The 15,979-nt window shown below is 45.1% G+C and overlaps 2 long non-coding RNA genes across 2 annotated transcripts in view; both read right to left on the bottom strand.

Moving 5' to 3' along the window:
* Positions 1 to 15,979, bottom strand: part of LOC308576108 — a 147,178-nt gene that overhangs the window by 31,233 nt on the left and 99,966 nt on the right. The window lies entirely within an intron of this gene.
* LOC308576097 lies at positions 4,030 to 10,760 on the bottom strand. The gene is made up of 3 exons (XR_014003083.1): positions 10,633 to 10,760; positions 6,631 to 6,744; positions 4,030 to 4,113 (listed from the first exon to the last, which is right to left on the bottom strand). It is a non-coding gene; the product is annotated as an uncharacterized lncRNA (long non-coding RNA).

Genomic DNA, 15,979 nt, shown 5'->3' with positions numbered 1-15,979 from the left:
GTGTTTGCATACAAATGGCCGCTGCAGCTCCCCCAATCTAGAATGGGATCCTAACATGGCAATGAGAAGAACTTGAACCTCTTACCCCCACTATGCCCTGGATCCAAATCAAGCTCCCCTGAAATTAGCAATTTGCATTGCCCATTCATTTCAATGGGAGGTGGTTGTTTTTCTCATGCAAATTTTCTCATGCTCTCTCTCTCTCACACACACACACACACACATCCAGAGAGAGAGAGAGAGGTCCCAATCCAGAGCAGAAGGCCACCCTGGCAATTTGTGGGACAAGCTAACCAATCCACAGCTTAGACACACTGCTTTTCTTCAGCCTCAGTTGCCCCACCTACAATATGGGGGCATACAGGTGGTGCTACAGTCTAAACTCCTGAGCCTCTTGGGCTTGCTGATCGGAAGGTTGGCGGTTCGAATCCCCGTGATTGAGTGAGCTCCTGTTGCTCTGTCCTAGCTCCTGCCAACCTAGCAGTTCGAAAGCATGCCAGTGCAAGTAGATAAATAGATACCACTGTGGCGGGAAGGTAAAAAGTGTTTCCATGCACTCTGGTTTCCGTCACAGTGTTCCATTGCGCCAGAAGTAGTTTAGTCATGCTGGTCATATGGAAAGCTGTCTGCGGACAAAGGTCATCTCCCTTGGCCTGAAAGCGAGATTAGGGGTCCTTTACCATTTACCTTTACCTTATGGAGTAATAATAATAATAATAATAATAATAATAATAATAATAATAATAATAATAATATACCCCGCCGTCCCCAGCCAGGGTTGGGTTCAGGGCGGCTAACACCAAATATAAATTACAATAAAACGTAATAGAAAAGGAAAAACAAAACAAAGCAGTTAATTAAATCCTCACTTACCTTGCCAGGTTGTTTTCAGGATGGTTTCTTCATAATGCATGTGAAACATTTTGAGCACTTGCAAGTGATATACAAATACCTATACAGTGGTACCTCGGGTTAAGTACTTAATTTGTTCCGGAGGTCCGTTCTTAACCTGAAACTGTTCTTAACCTGAAGCACCACTTTAGCTAATGGGGCCTCCCACTGCCGCTGCGCCACCGGAGCACGGTTTCTGTTCTCATCCTGAAGCAAAGTTCTTAACCTGAAGCACTATTTCTGGGTTAGCTGAGTCTGTAACCCGAAGTGTCTGTAACCTGAAGCGTATGTAACCCCAGGTACCACTGTATCTGGCTCAGTATTTTTTATACTGAGGCTCAGACCAGGGCACTTTTCAACCTGGGATCTTCTGCATGCAAAATAGATGCCCTACTATGGAACTACATACTTCCTCAAGATTCTTCTTGCATCCTTATAACAAATAAAGGCAGGCACCGGTGCTCAATTTCCCAAAGAGAACCAAAACAGGATGAGAAATCTGTTGTTATTCTGCTTCTGAGAGTTCCTACTGAGAGTACCTGCTGACCTCCCCTTCTTAAAAGATGCACAGCACCTCCGTGGGAAGCCGCAATCAATAGCCCCATCCAATAGGGTTCACAGTTATTTAGTCATCAGCTCATTAGAAGAGGGAAATAGATTACACTCTTCATAATTTTACTTATTGATTGGGGCTGTTTTGGGGAAATTTATTTTTATTTTTTATTTTAAGGCCCTCTTACGATAAATGTGCCCAAAGTGAAAAATAAAATAAAATGCACGGCTAATTAACTATTCCTATAAAAGCAGGTGATAATTAATGGTCCATCCAGTAGCAGTAAAAAGAAGAAGAAGCTTTTTAAAATGGGGGGGGGGGGACTATGATAAAGTTTACAGAAATGCTCTGTTGCAGAAAATTAAATCCACAGTTTGCATCAGCAAGCTAACAGCCTCACAGCACTTTGAGCATTAATAGTGTTGTATGATTTACAACTTAATATTGTGAGCTAGCAAAAACAGCTATCGTTCTGATGGGTAGGAAGTGCATATATAGAAGGGAGGGTTTGTGTGTGGCAGGAATTTATCAGGTGGGAGAGGCATAGAAGGGCTGAGACACAGGCTACCCTGGAAAGACTTTGCAGCTGGCAAGAGGTAGTTCAATGGCAAATGTGCTTCAGTGCAAACAAGTGTAAAAGGATGCACATTTGGGAACCAAAAGCTTAAGATCACAGCTAGCTCTGACTATCCCACTAGGACTAGAAGTGTGCCATTCAAATTAGCTGGAATCCATCATGCATGCAGTGTGCATAAACCCAAAGGACCTCTAAGCATGGCTTAATGCATCCACCCCACATTTGCAGAACTAGAACTCGGCATCCCATGGTCCAGCTTCCATTGTAATAGAAGTTCAAGTCTAGTCCTGATGAGTGCTGATCTTTAACAAAGAAATTCCTAAGCAATCAGAGAAATTTTCTGAGATTTGCTCCCGTTGTTTTTGTGAGGGTCACCTTCAGCTAAATGGGCGGGGGCAGCCTCTGAAATTTTCAATCAATGATGCTAGAGAGATTGCAGGTGGGGGCGGGGGGGGGGAAGAGAACTGATATACAGCTCAGAGCCACCTTGGGACATGGGCTTGATAGACAAGCTGGAGCTATAATATTAGCTCAGACGATCACAAAAAGATAATCTCCCTGTCAAACAGAATGTCAGCAGTACAGCAGAATATTTATCGAGGAAATCTTTTCCTGCACCCCAGGAAGTGATTTGTTTTGTACTGTCAGTTTACAAGGAGTGCAGGAGGTCCTCCAAGGACAAACACTGAGTTGCCTCTATTAATCCCCAGAGAAACATGAGAGCGTAGCCAATTGTCAATGATGATGGGACTCGTAGTCCCAAACATCCAAAAAGTATTAGTTCTTTGTTTGTTTTCTGCATCTATGCCTTGACCAAAAAGGCTAACCCAAAATCAAGCTCACCATCTTAAAAAAGGCATGGCACACAAGGAAAAAAGAAGGGAAGGGAAGAGGGCAAAACAAGCTCAAGCACAATTTCTTAACATTACAGTACAGCTGATGTCGGTGGCAGTTCTGACTGTCTTGCCAGAATAGAATAGTTCCTCCCTTGAAGCTGGCTCCTCTCCCAGATCAGATCCTGGACCAGAGCAGGTGATAATGCTCAGGCCAAGAGGACAGGGCAGCTCCTGCCACACAGTTCTTCCCTCAGACAGCTGACTTGATGGCAGTTAGACTACAGGTTGGTAGGAAGCTGCAGCACAGACTAGCTGCAGAATAAGTGGTGATGCATTCAGCGGCAGTACCAGAGGAATGTGGTGTAGTTAATTGTGAGGCACTGCTCAGGAGCTGGATACCTTTATGGAATGTAGGAAGCTACCAGGTCAGACTATCTGTCCATCTAGTAAGGTAAAGGTAAAGGGACCCCTGGCCAGCAGGTCCAGTCGTGGCCGACTCAGGCTGGGCGTCATGAGGAAGACTTCAAACAGCTCACTTGGCTAACTGCCAAGTGAAACCAGACATGAAGAGAGCTTCTTTTTTCTTCTTTTATTAGTAAAGGTAAAGGGTAAAGGGACTCCTGACCATTAGGTCCAGTCGTGGCTGACTCTGGGGTTGCGGCGCTCATCTCACTTTATTGGCCGAGGGAGCCGGCGTACAGCTTCCGGGTCATGTGGCCAGCATGACTAAGCTGCTTCTGGCGAACCAGAGCAGTGCACGGAAACGCCGTTTACCTTCCCGCCGGAGCGGTGCCTATTTATCTGCTTGCACTTTGACGTGCTTTCAAACTGCTAGGTTGGCAGGATCTGTCCATCTAGCCCTGTACTTTTTATTTACTCTGGCTGGCAGCAGCTCTTGGATTTTTAAGATTCAGTGCGGATTGTTAAAGCTGCATTAATGTTTTTAATTGATTTTGTATCGTGCCAAAGCATTTATTTTGTGAAGTCTGTAATTTAACTAATTAATGATCAATACCTATACAACAGCACAACATCAGTAAGTTTCCGTTCTTGGTTGCAGGCTGAGTGATGCTGTCCAAGTCACAATGGACAACAGGCTCCGGGAGGGGGACCAGAGAGTTAAGAGTTCTGTCACTCTTCATCAGTGATGGCATCAGCACTAGCCAATTGACCCTGAACATCATGAGAGGAGCCTGCTGAATCTGGACAATGGCTCGTCTGGCCCACCATCCTTCTTCCTGTGGACACCCAGATACCTGTGAGATACCCACAAACAGGACTTGAGCATGTGAACACTCTCCCCTCCTGGGGTTTCCAGAACTCTAATCTTCGATACCTCCCTCTCTATGGAGGCGCAGATTACAGCTATAACAAAGGCGGCATTTTTCCATCTCCGCCAAGCTAAGCAGTTGGCCCCTTCTCTCTCTCGCCCTGACCTAGCCACTGTGATCCATGCGACGGTCACCTCCAGACTGGATTATTGTAACTCGCTCTACGTGGGGCTGCCCTTGAGACTGACCCAGAAACTCCAGCGGGTGCAGAATGCCGCGGCGAGACTCCTTATGGGGTCTTCGCTGCGAGATCACATTCATCCGGTACTATACCAGCTGCACTGGCTCCCGGTGGAGTACAGGATCAGGTTTAAGGTGCTGGTTTTAACCTTTAAAGCCCTATATGGCCTAGGACCCTCGTACCTACGGGACCGCCTCTCCTGGTATGCCCCACAGAGAAACCTACGGTCTGCAAATAATAACACCCTCAAGGTCCCAGGCCTCAGAGAGGTTAGGCTGGCCTCAACTAGAGCCAGGGCCTTCTCGGCTGCGGCTCCAACCTGGTGGAACGCTCTGTCACAAGAGACCAGGGCCCTGCGGGACCTGACATCTTTTCGCAGGGCCTGCAAGACAGAGTTGTTCCGCCAGGCCTTTGGTCAGGGCGCAGCCTGACTCCCTCTTCTGGCAACCTGCACAGAATTTTGTTTAATCAGTTGCCATCAATTTGATTTTAACTAATTTTTATAATGAAAATTTTTAGAATGTGTTATTATTTGATTGTTTATTTGATTGTTGTTAGCCGCCCTGAGCCCGGCTTGGCTGGGGAGGGCGGGATATAAATAAAATTTATTATTATTATTATTATTATTATTATTATTATTATTATTATTATTATATATATATATATATAAATTTTTATTGGGTTTTCACAATTTATATTAACACAAACAATACACAATACACAATACAAACATACAAACACAAAAAACAAACATGTATAATTTCATATCCAGTTTTCTTAAAACTTATTTCGCTGACTTCCCCATACCTCCCCTTTCTGCATTCCAATTTCCAAATTTGTTTCAGCAAATCCTTCCCCTTAATTTCATCTAATCATTTCCTTTCTTTTTCTTTTACTTAAACTTTTTCAGTTGTAATCCCTTACTTTCAATAACCACAACATTTTAGCACTCATTAATTTTACAATGTTTCTTAAGATAAATTTTAAATTTCTTCCAATTTTCTTCCGCCGTCTTTTTCCCCTGGTCTCGGATTCTGCCAGTCATTTCCGCCAATTCCATGTAGTCTATCACCTTCATCTGCCATTCTTCCAGAGTGGGTAGCTCTTGTGTCTTCCAATACTTTGCGATGAGTATTCTTGCTGCTGTTGTAGCGTACATAAAAAAAGTTTTATCTTTCTTTAACACCAATTGGCCGACAATGCCCAAGAGAAAGGCCTCTGGTTTCTTAGGAAAAGTACATTTAAGTACCTTTTTCATTTCATTATATATCATTTCCCAGAAAGCCTTAATCTTCGGGCATGTCCACCAAAGGTGAAAAAAAGTACCTTCAGTTTCATTACATTTCCAGGGTTTCCAAAACTCTAACCATGGTTGTCATCTTCTGCTCACTAACCCCACAATGCACTGCTTCCCAGCTTTGTAGGACAAGGCCCAGGAAGGGGTATGCTCCTGCCTGGCTCTCCTGCAGTGCACTGTGTTCTTTCCCCCACCCCAGCTCAGTAGGTTTATTCAGGACATTTTCAAGCCTTTTGTGTTTCTCCCAGATTAAGGCAGCTATTTTATCTATTTCTCCAACATGGCGAGTCGCTTCCAAGTATCCAAGCACATCATTAAGGGCAATCTGGCCTCGTCACGCTTAAATAGCCTTCCTCTTTATATATTAAAAATGCATTAAAAGGCTTTCTTGTTTCCCCACCAATTAGAGAGGCACAAATTCCTAGACTACAAACATAACATTTTACCGGATTCTGCTCACACATCAAGAGGAGCGTACTTTTTATTTTTAAGTGAACGGCAGGTTTTTGTCAATTTATGGGTATAACATGGCATGCAATTTGAGCGCTATAGCTGCTAAATAAAAGGCTGGGAGATTATCCGTTTGTTTGCGTCTTCTCTGCATCAACTGTGTTGGCTTAGCAACACTCCTGTCTGACAGTACTTCCCCGTTGTTTCATGTGGCACTGTTTGTACAACTAAATATAAGAACACAGGAAGAGCCCTGCAGGATCAGGCCAAATGAACGGCCCACCTAGTCCATTATCCCATTCTCACAGTGGCCAGCAAGATGCCTGTGGAAAACTGACAAGCAGGATTCCAGAACAAGAGCCCTCTCCCTTCCTGTGGTTTCCAGCAACTAGCATTCAGAAGTATTACTGCATCCAGCTGTGGAGGCAGATCATAGTCATCAAGGCTAGTCATGTGCATTATAAACACCATACACTATTAAGATCATTTCCAACAAAGCAGTTACTGGGCTTACTGTTCTCTCCTTGCCTTGGATCCATCTCCCCTCGTCCCTGCTTCCTGTCCCTCCTTCAGACTCCTCCCACACTATTGCTGGTTTTGCTTCTGAACTCCGTTCACATTGTTACACCTGTCCAGGAAAGGAAGGAGGCAGTGATTTGGCCCAACCTGGGTTCACAGCAATCAGCGCTGTTTCTGTTCCATTGCAGTTCACCTTGCGCTATAACCTATGTTTTTCATTTCGCTATCCACTACATCCAACACTTATGTGATTATTTAGTTATGTACCGTATTTTTCACTCTATAAGATGCACCAGACCACAAGAGCACCTAGTTTTTGGAGGAGGAAAACAAGAAAAGAAATATTCTTGTAAAGTGTATGGGTTGCTCGTGCGTAAGTTCCCGCCTCTCCAGGCTTTGTTGCCTTGCTAAACCTTTCAGTCTGGGCAGCCCTTCACTTCGTGGCTGCCTCAGTCACTAGCAGAATCCGTCAGTGGGCGTTTCTTAAATCTTTTCCAACATAAAAGTTGTTTGACACCCAGTCTCCTCCTACTCTCTCTGCGCGGAAGTCTTCTGCGCAGGGTGGGTGTGGGTAGCGGAGGACCCGTGCTCTCCCCGCTGGTGTCTGGTGAAGAGTCCTGGAGCCCTCTCGCCGATTCCCCCATCAGCCCCTCTATATCCCTGGTGTTGCGCTGATTTGCTTCCCCATCTGCGGAGCTGCCTCTCTCCCTGCTGGGCCCTTCTCAAGCATCATTTGAGAGCCTTCCCTCCGCCTCTTGCTCCGATGTCAGTTCCCTGACAATTCTGAATCTCAGAAGCCAGAACAGCAAGAGGGATCGCTGTGCAGTGAAAGCAGCAATCCCTCTTGCTGTTCTGGCTTCTGGGATAGCTGTGCAGCCTGCATTCGCTCCATAAGACACACACACATTTCCCCTTACTTTTTAGGAGGGAAAAAGTGAGTCTTATAGAGCAAAAAATACGGTAATTAATTTCAGTGCAATAAAATAACGTAATTATTTACATAACATTTGTGGACTGAAAATAAACAACAGCCAATACTGCTCATATTTACTTGTGTGATTTCTGTTCCTGACCCTGGATGAACATGCAAATTGCAGGGATGTATGTTTCCATACATGAAATTCTCCAATACATGTCATCTGCCACTAGCAATCTACCAGTTGTCAACTTCTGTCTCCAGGCAGAAGCTATTTGCCCATGGACTTATTCATTATCTTTTCAGGGCCAGGATAAATATATCCTGAATTAACTGTATCTTTGACAGCTACTACTTTTCCTTAGGCTTAATCTGTTTCTTGGTTAATAAATTCACAACAAGTTTGCTGTTGTTTGTTGTTTGCTTTACTCTTAATGATGCACTATTTTTGATTGTGAGCTTTTGAAACTGATTTGTGGTCTATTCTGTGTTGGCACAGTCTTCTCCAAGCCCTCCCAAATTCCCAAGCTTTGAACTGATGTGGCTCCACCCCTGCCTTTTCGCCTCCTGAACTCATGGGCTGCAATAGTTGGCTACACCACACACTCACATGTACACAGACAGACAGACAGAGACAAATACCCCCCTGTTTAGCTAATCCAGGGGTCGGCAGCCTAAGGCCCATGGGCCGGTAGCAGCCCACAGGGCTCATCTATCTGGCCCATGGCGACCCCTCCCGCTCCCGCCCCCGCCTCCGCTCTTACTAGCACGGCACAGTGCAGGGACTGACTTCTGGGTTGATGGCGTCTGGGTTGATGGCATGTGCACGGGCTCTCCTCTGACCCGGATGTGCGCTGGAAATAGAATGTGTACATGCGTGCGGGATGGAGAAGTGCCCGTGCGCATGCACACACGCTATTTCTGGTGCACATCCAGGTCGGAGGAGTGCCGGAAATAGCATGTGCACACGCCACCAGCCCATTCTCCGACAGACGGAGCATGGACTGGCCCATCGTCCAGTAAGCTTGCTGACCCCTGAGCTTATCCATGTAGATCAGCAAAGGAGGGGGTTGTTGTGGCCTAAGGGCTCATCACATGATCACTTTGACGTACACGGAGAAAATAATTTGCATTGCCATCAGGGCATTGGGGTCAAGTAACACTGTGTCTATTTTTTGTCTTTTTACCACTGCTGCCAAAAGTTGGGGGAGGATTATATGAAGCTCCCATTTGTTGGGTCTTCATTTGAATGAGGCCCCTGAACTAGGAGTATATTATTGGCCATAGCAATGTGCAGCCCTTTGCAAAGTGTTGGCTACACACACACACCAGCCGTCCATTGCTTAAGCCAGGAAATTTTCTGTCCTTGCAGCACAATTTCTAATGCAATGGTGAACAAATTTAGCATGAAATTTTGCTAAAGGCAGAACAAATGGTGCTACATTATAGGTCTCCACAATCTTACTGTGTGCAAATACCTTTTTTTTAAAAAAAGCCTGTTTTTTGAAAGGAAAATCAACGTTCTCATTTCTTCAGTAGACCTGACACACACACACACACATACACACACACGTGTATATTCAGATATTCCTGGGGTTGTGTATACACTGCTGGCTCATAACACATCTAGGTTGTTCTTTTTCTCAATGCAGATTGAAGCTGGTTTAGGGGGGAATGCATCAAAACACAGCATTTTCATGAGAAACAACAGGATAGATACAGAATAGCTATGGGTTGTAGCTAATGAATGTACACTCTTTCCCAAACCAGAAGTGTTAGGAATGTGTGCTCAGCCCCAGTCAAGATCCACTGGGCCTGGCATCAAAGTCTGGTAAGCCCTTCTGGGAAGAGGAGAAGCAAGAAGAATGTGTGATGGACCTCAGCTCAGGATGGGGATAAATTACGGTAAAAGCTCACTGGAAACAGCCTCAGACTGACATTCCAGGTAGCACCCTACCTTTAGGAAGCTATAGCACTGAAGGACCACATAACATCCTTGACAGCCTGAGAGCTGCCGGAAAGAGCAACCAAGATGGTCAAATGGATTGCAACAAACTATAGAGGCGACTGGCCACCTTGTAGCCAGCTAGGCTGAAGCAAGCAGAAATGCATCTTTATTGGTCCTGCAAGGCTTTAAGGGGACTCAGGCTAAAGACCCTTCTCAGGGATACTTCAAAGCTAAATACTGTTTTGGTTTTCAAGCTGCAGTGATAACGCTGGAGTCTTGCTTCTCCACCACTGTGGCCTGAAGGAACAAGCACTCCAGAATTGTGGATAAGAAAAGCTGTGTGAAGGAGCAGGGTGGAGATAACTTGGAAATTAAATGCTCTTTTGTTTGGAGTTGAAACTCAGCACTATGCCTGCCTGCTTGCTAGCGAGCTAGATCTTGGTATTTTAAAATAGAAAAGAAATGAATTATTGAACCATATGTGAGATGAATGAATGTATTATATTTGCATGGACTTCTGACCTCTTGGTCCATCCTGTTTTATGAATACACAATGACCTATATTTTTTAAATAAAAGGCTAAAAAAGGGATAACAGCCACTGTTCTTATGGAGTCAGCTCAGCTGCGAATATGTTCTTTCATTCTTCTTAATGACCCACCTCTCAGTGGGAACAATGGAATAAACTTCACCAGTTCCAGGAATGGCTTAGTTTTCATCCTGGTTTTGGGAGATGCCATGAGATTGGGAAATCAACAGACCCATGACTTCCCCCAGCATGCCCATGATTCTTTCCATAACATCCCCATTTTCTGTCTTACTGACACAAGAGTTGTTGCAGGGGCAGACCTCGGTAATATGCTGTCCTATAGAGGCCATTTGGCACACACACCCCAGCCCTCACAGCACTGGTTTAAGCTGGGCTTTGGGAAGGTGGAGTGAGGCTCTGGCAGAGTCCTCCAGCTCTCCTACCGTATTCCCAAAGCCTGCTAAGGACTTGCTTGGCTTTGGGAAGGAGGACAGAGGGCTCTAGGACCCTGCCAGAGCCCTCACACCTCATTCCCCAAGCCAGGCAAGTGTTTACCAAGCTTTGAGAAGGCACATTCCTCAGCTATGTGCCTGGTGTGACCACACCATTCACACTGCCCGAAATCCGCCTCTGGCTCCAGAACTGGAAGGGCAAAAACCACGGGAGTTATGTACAGTGGCAGGGTGAGAACATCCAGCATTATATCTCCCTCCCTGGTCCCAAGAACCCTGCAATGCAGGAATCACAGCTAAATAATCCCTGACCATGTAACCTCCCTTTAAATACCTCCAAGGCAGAAGAGTCTACCGCCTTCTAAGTTCCACTTCCAAGTTCTACTCTCAAACAGTTCTTACTGTCAGATAGTCCTTCCTAACATTTAGCAGGAATCTCTTTGAATCCATTGATTAGCATCCTACCCTCTGGAGCAGCAGAAAACAAGCTTGCTTCATCTTCCGTGTGACAGCCCTTTAGATCAGGGGTAGGCAAACTAAGGTCTGGGGGGCAGATGTGGCCCAATCACCTTCCAAATCTGGCCTGCGGACGGTCCGGGAATCAGCCTGCCCTTTTATTTAAAATTCATCTCTGGGTTATTTGTGTGGCCTGCCTGGTATTTTTGCATGAGTAGAATGTGTGCTTTTATTTAAAATGCATCTCTGGGTTATTTGGGGGGCATAGGAATTTGTTCATATTTTTTTCCCAAAATATAGTCCAGCTCCCCACAAGGTCTGGAGGACAGTGGACCGGCCCCCTGCTGAAAAAGTTTGCTGACCCCTGCTTTAGGGGGGCCATCCCATGGGGCAGACTGAGGCAAAATGGGATGGGACACCCCTGACTAGGGCCTATGTAAGAAGTGGGACCTACAGCAAGTCAAGTTCAGGTCTGAAGCCAAAAGCTACAGGGCAAGGTGGGTCAGAAGTTGCTGGACCAAGTGGGCAACTTGTGATTGGGTGATGCCATTTTGGCTGCATGAGGACCAGCATTCAGAGAACTGAGATTGTATGCTACAGTCCTTCCCGCTAGCTGGTGCCCTCTGGATGTTGTTGGACTACAACTCCCATCAGCCCCAACTCTTGTGGCGCATGACCAGGGGTGATGGGGATTGTAGTCCAACAATGTCTGCAGGGAAGTCAGGTTGGGGGAAGGCTACAACCAAAAGAAGAGAGTCACTTGCAATGCAGCTTCTCACATTCCGTGCATTGGTGTGCAACACAAAATACTGAGGAAATGAAATTGTGAGCACCACAGTTGAAATGGTATCCCTTATCCCTGCTCCCAGATTGACTTCACTATATTCTGATTTAATGCAGTCTGACCTTTAGCTGGGACGGGGACGAGGAGCTGACATTCCTTGTTTAAAGGCAGGAGTCATTATGCCAGGATACACTTTCAAAATTAAGATTAAATTTGAGTGCCTTGGGACACTTGTAAGTTTTCATGGCTTCTTAAGCTCATCTCTGGGTACAAGTTCTTTAGAAGGAGGAAGGGAACCAATAGTTGAATTCACCTGGGAGGCAGTGGAGAAGGAAACTGTCTGAAGAGGTCACTCCACCTAGAATTATTTCAGGTGTATTTGATGATGCAACAGGACACAGCTCTATACAAGCCCCAGTAATTGGCTGATATTGCAAAGTGCAGGGTTTTGAAGGCACTATCAATCAGCTGATCAATGGTGCTGTCTTTACCTTCCCCCACATGACATCACATAGGATGCCATGTTTCAGGATTGCTGGGAAATGTAGTTCTCCCAGTGCTAATGAAAGACAAAGGTGAGGAAGAGGACTTGACTTAAAACCCAAGATATTCTAGGATAGAGCATGGTCAAACTCAGCCCTCCAGATGTTTTGGGACTACAACTGCCATCATCCCTAGCTAACATGACCAGTGCTCAGGGATGATGGGAATTGTAGTCCCAAAACATCTGGAGGGCCGAGTTTGCCCCTGTCTGTTCTAGGACCATTATGCTCGGCTCATGTTTGAGGTGAGCACTGAAAGTCCCCAAGAGTTATATTTAATATGACACGCAAGTGACCTCACTTAATTTCCCCATTTTCCGTGCAACCATACACAACAGATAAGGTGTGCCAGTACAATTGACATCCAGATGACAGCAAAAGCCGAGAAAGATACCAAGAATTGTAGTTCTTCCCTTCACTGGCCATGCAGAACACCTTATTCTTACCAGGCTGAAAAACGTTTGGGCTGTCATGCTCCCACTGATGAGGTTAAGACTGAGAGCATCCTTTCTGCTGGCATTTTCCCCCAAGATCAACATTCATTAGGAAGTGATGGAAACCTTTTGCCCTGAATCCCCCAGTGAGTGAATTGCTTTTCACCATTCTAAGGAGGGAGATGACCATCTGCAAAGAGACGAGTTGCTTGAAGGTGATGACAAGCCAGATGGGGGCCTTGACACTTGCTCCAGTGCTTATCCTTGAAGAAATTCTATTTTCTCAGCAGTCGGGGGGGGGGGGAGTTCCAATAGAGCACATAACTTTTTTCTCAACCCACCTGTTCCTTCAAGAGTGGACCTTGAAAGTCAGATCAATTTCATAGCCACCTGCACTGAGCCATAACAAAATAGGAAGTGACCTTATACCTGATCAGTCCAGGCAGAGGTCTTTGACTTCCCTACCTAGAGGTGCCAAGGATTGAACCCGAGATTGAGCACCATGCTAAGTATATGCTCTGTCACTGAATTATGGGATATCAGATCTTTTTTTAAAGTCAAGACAGACCACTGATCCATCTAGCTCTGTATTGCTTACACTAGGGGCAATCCACGTAGTATCTGTGGGATGTGAAACACAAGAGCAGTCAAGTACAACATTCCTAGAGTGAACATGTTTACACATGGGGAGGAATCCTTGTCCAGCCAGCAGGTAAACTTCCTATTTCCTTCTGGGCTGGGACTGACTTTCTCTGCACGTGACTAGAGGTGGGTGTGGCCTCACCTGTGCAGGTAACGACAAAAGCACAGGGCAGGGCAGCCATCTCTCTTTTTGACTACATGCATCGAAGAAGCAACATCTGCTTAGCCAAAGATGCTGTCTTGGCTTCCAGCCAAGAGAGGACAAAGGGACTGTCTTCTTATGAGATAGTTTCTAGATATATGTTACTTTTCTAAGCTAAGTCTGCCTTCTGGGATCTGATTGTGAACAGAATGATATGTGAGTAAACTCTTTTTATGCTTTCATAGAAGACTGTGTCGTGTTTTATGAGGGAATAAGGAGGAAATACCAGAACAGTTATTATAGAGGCTTTAGCGAGCCTGAGCAAACGCATCCGCTGCAAGTTTAAAAGGGGGAATGTTACTCTGCTAAATTGTCAACTTGTTAACACAAGTTGGAAAAGGATATAATCAAACAATATATCATCTCCTGCATCTCTGAACATTCCCACAGTATTCTCCAGAGTTGTTGGAGCCCTGGCCCTCGTGGCCAGTGCTCAATAATGATGGGAGCTGAAGTTCAACATCATCCTGAGGTTACCTCTGTCTTCACTGACCAGGAGAAGCTCTCTGGGGTTCCAGGCAGACATCTTTCCCTGCCCTACCTAGAGATACCAGGCATTGAAGATGGTGCTTTTTACATACAAGTCATTCATTGTACCATTGAGTTATGGCTCTTCCCCATCGGATGGAGCCTACCAAGTATGTCTACTGACTTATAAAGCAGAAAGCACTCACAATGATGAGGAAGAACAAAGGTAGCTGCATTATACCAAGTCAGGCCATTGGTCCATCCTGTTCAGCATTATCTACACTGACTGGCAGCAGGGTTTCAGACAAGGAACACCCCCAACCCTACCTAGAGATGACAGGGACTGAACCTAGGACCTTCTACATGCAAAGCAGATGCTCTACCGCTGATCTATCGCCCACCTGCTGCAAACAAAGCAAGCCAGTCCAGCTCTCCTTGAGAAGAAGACATTATGGTAGACCTATCAAGACTATTATAAGAAGAATGAATGATCAAATTAGAGCATAAATAGGTGTCTCCTAGAGATCCTCATCTCCATTCCTTAAGCCCCCATCCTGTCTTCCCATCCATCCCTCAACTTTTTAAACCTCTTCTAGCAATTTCAGTCCATGTTCAGCATGGTGGGTGGAAAAAAATCATTTGAGGCCAAGGAAGGTTGCCTGTAATCTTCAGACAATGGATGATTTATTGATGGAAGTCACTGGGAGCTAATCGTTAGGTGTTAGGCAAAGCCCTGCTTTTGCTACCTCCAGACAACTTCGGGAACCCTTGCTAAGAAGCTCTGTAATTGCAGTGCACACTTTTTATTTCATAAAAAGCAAAATTGACAGCCTTTCCTGCTGCTTGCATTTGCTCCATTCCCCTCCTTGCAAAAATGGAGCCAATTGGCAGTTGGGCGGGTGTGTAACTAAATCCAAGTGGCTTATCGTTTGTGAAGTGAGTGACAGAAAAGGCTGGAAGTAATCCCAATGTCATTGGCAATTGCATGCAGGAAATCCGAAGAAATGTGAGCGTTTCCCCCTTCACTATTATCATGAGTTTGGGGTGGGTAGGCTGAATACCTGGGCTGGAATCCCAGAAATGGGCGAGCAAGTGGATTGGGCCTCAAAGGTTTGTTCACACAGTGCTGGCATCTCCATGTCTTTGGCGACCGGCGGGGGGGGGGGGGGCTAAGCATTATCCTATTGGTTTGGGTGTTGTCACCTTCTCTGCTCTAGGTTCTGATGTTTTTTTTATTTAAAAAAAATATTAATATATTTTTTAAAACAATAAACAATAATTCAACAACATTTCAAATTTAACATTCAATCAACCTAAGACTTCCCCTCCCTCCCTCCATGGTTTCCCCAATGCTGCATATTATAATTACTCTATATGCCTTCACTTCCTCACAAAATAAAGAAAGAAAGAAACTCCACTGCTGTTCTTACTCAAATCCTATCTGCGTTTTAGCATATTTACACTGAGTTTTTAAATAGTCTACAAACATTTTCCAATCCTCCTTAAGTTCAAACTCTTTTTTACCTCTAATTTTACATGTCAAGCTTGCCAATTCTAGATAGTCTGACAATTTCAGCTGCCATTTTTCTTTAGTAGGTACTGCCTTTCCACGCCATTTTCATGCATTTATAATATTTGCGCAGCAGTTGTTGAATAAAGAAATAGATTTGTCTGTTTTGGAGACGGGCTTCCAGAATGGATTCCATTCAATTTCCAAGGTATGACTCCAGTAGTAGATAGGTAGCCGTGTTGGTCTGCCATAGTCAAAATAAAAAAATTCCTTCCAGTAGCACCTTAAAGACCAACTAAGTTAGTTCTTGGTATGAGCTTTCGTGTGCATGCACACTTCTTCAGATACACTGAAACAGAAGTTGCCAGATCCTTCTATATAGTGAGAAGGTGGGGAGGGGTGTTACTCAGAAGGGTGGTGGGAATGGGAGATAGGCAGATAGCTGAGAGAGCCTCTTGACGA

The sequence above is a fragment of the Podarcis bocagei genome, assembly GCF_964188305.1.
Source record: "Podarcis bocagei genome assembly, chromosome: 16".
Classification (NCBI taxonomy): Eukaryota; Metazoa; Chordata; class Lepidosauria; order Squamata; family Lacertidae; genus Podarcis; species Podarcis bocagei.
The sequence above is the reverse complement of the archived record's forward strand: the minus strand, read 5'-3'. Positions and strand labels throughout refer to the sequence as shown.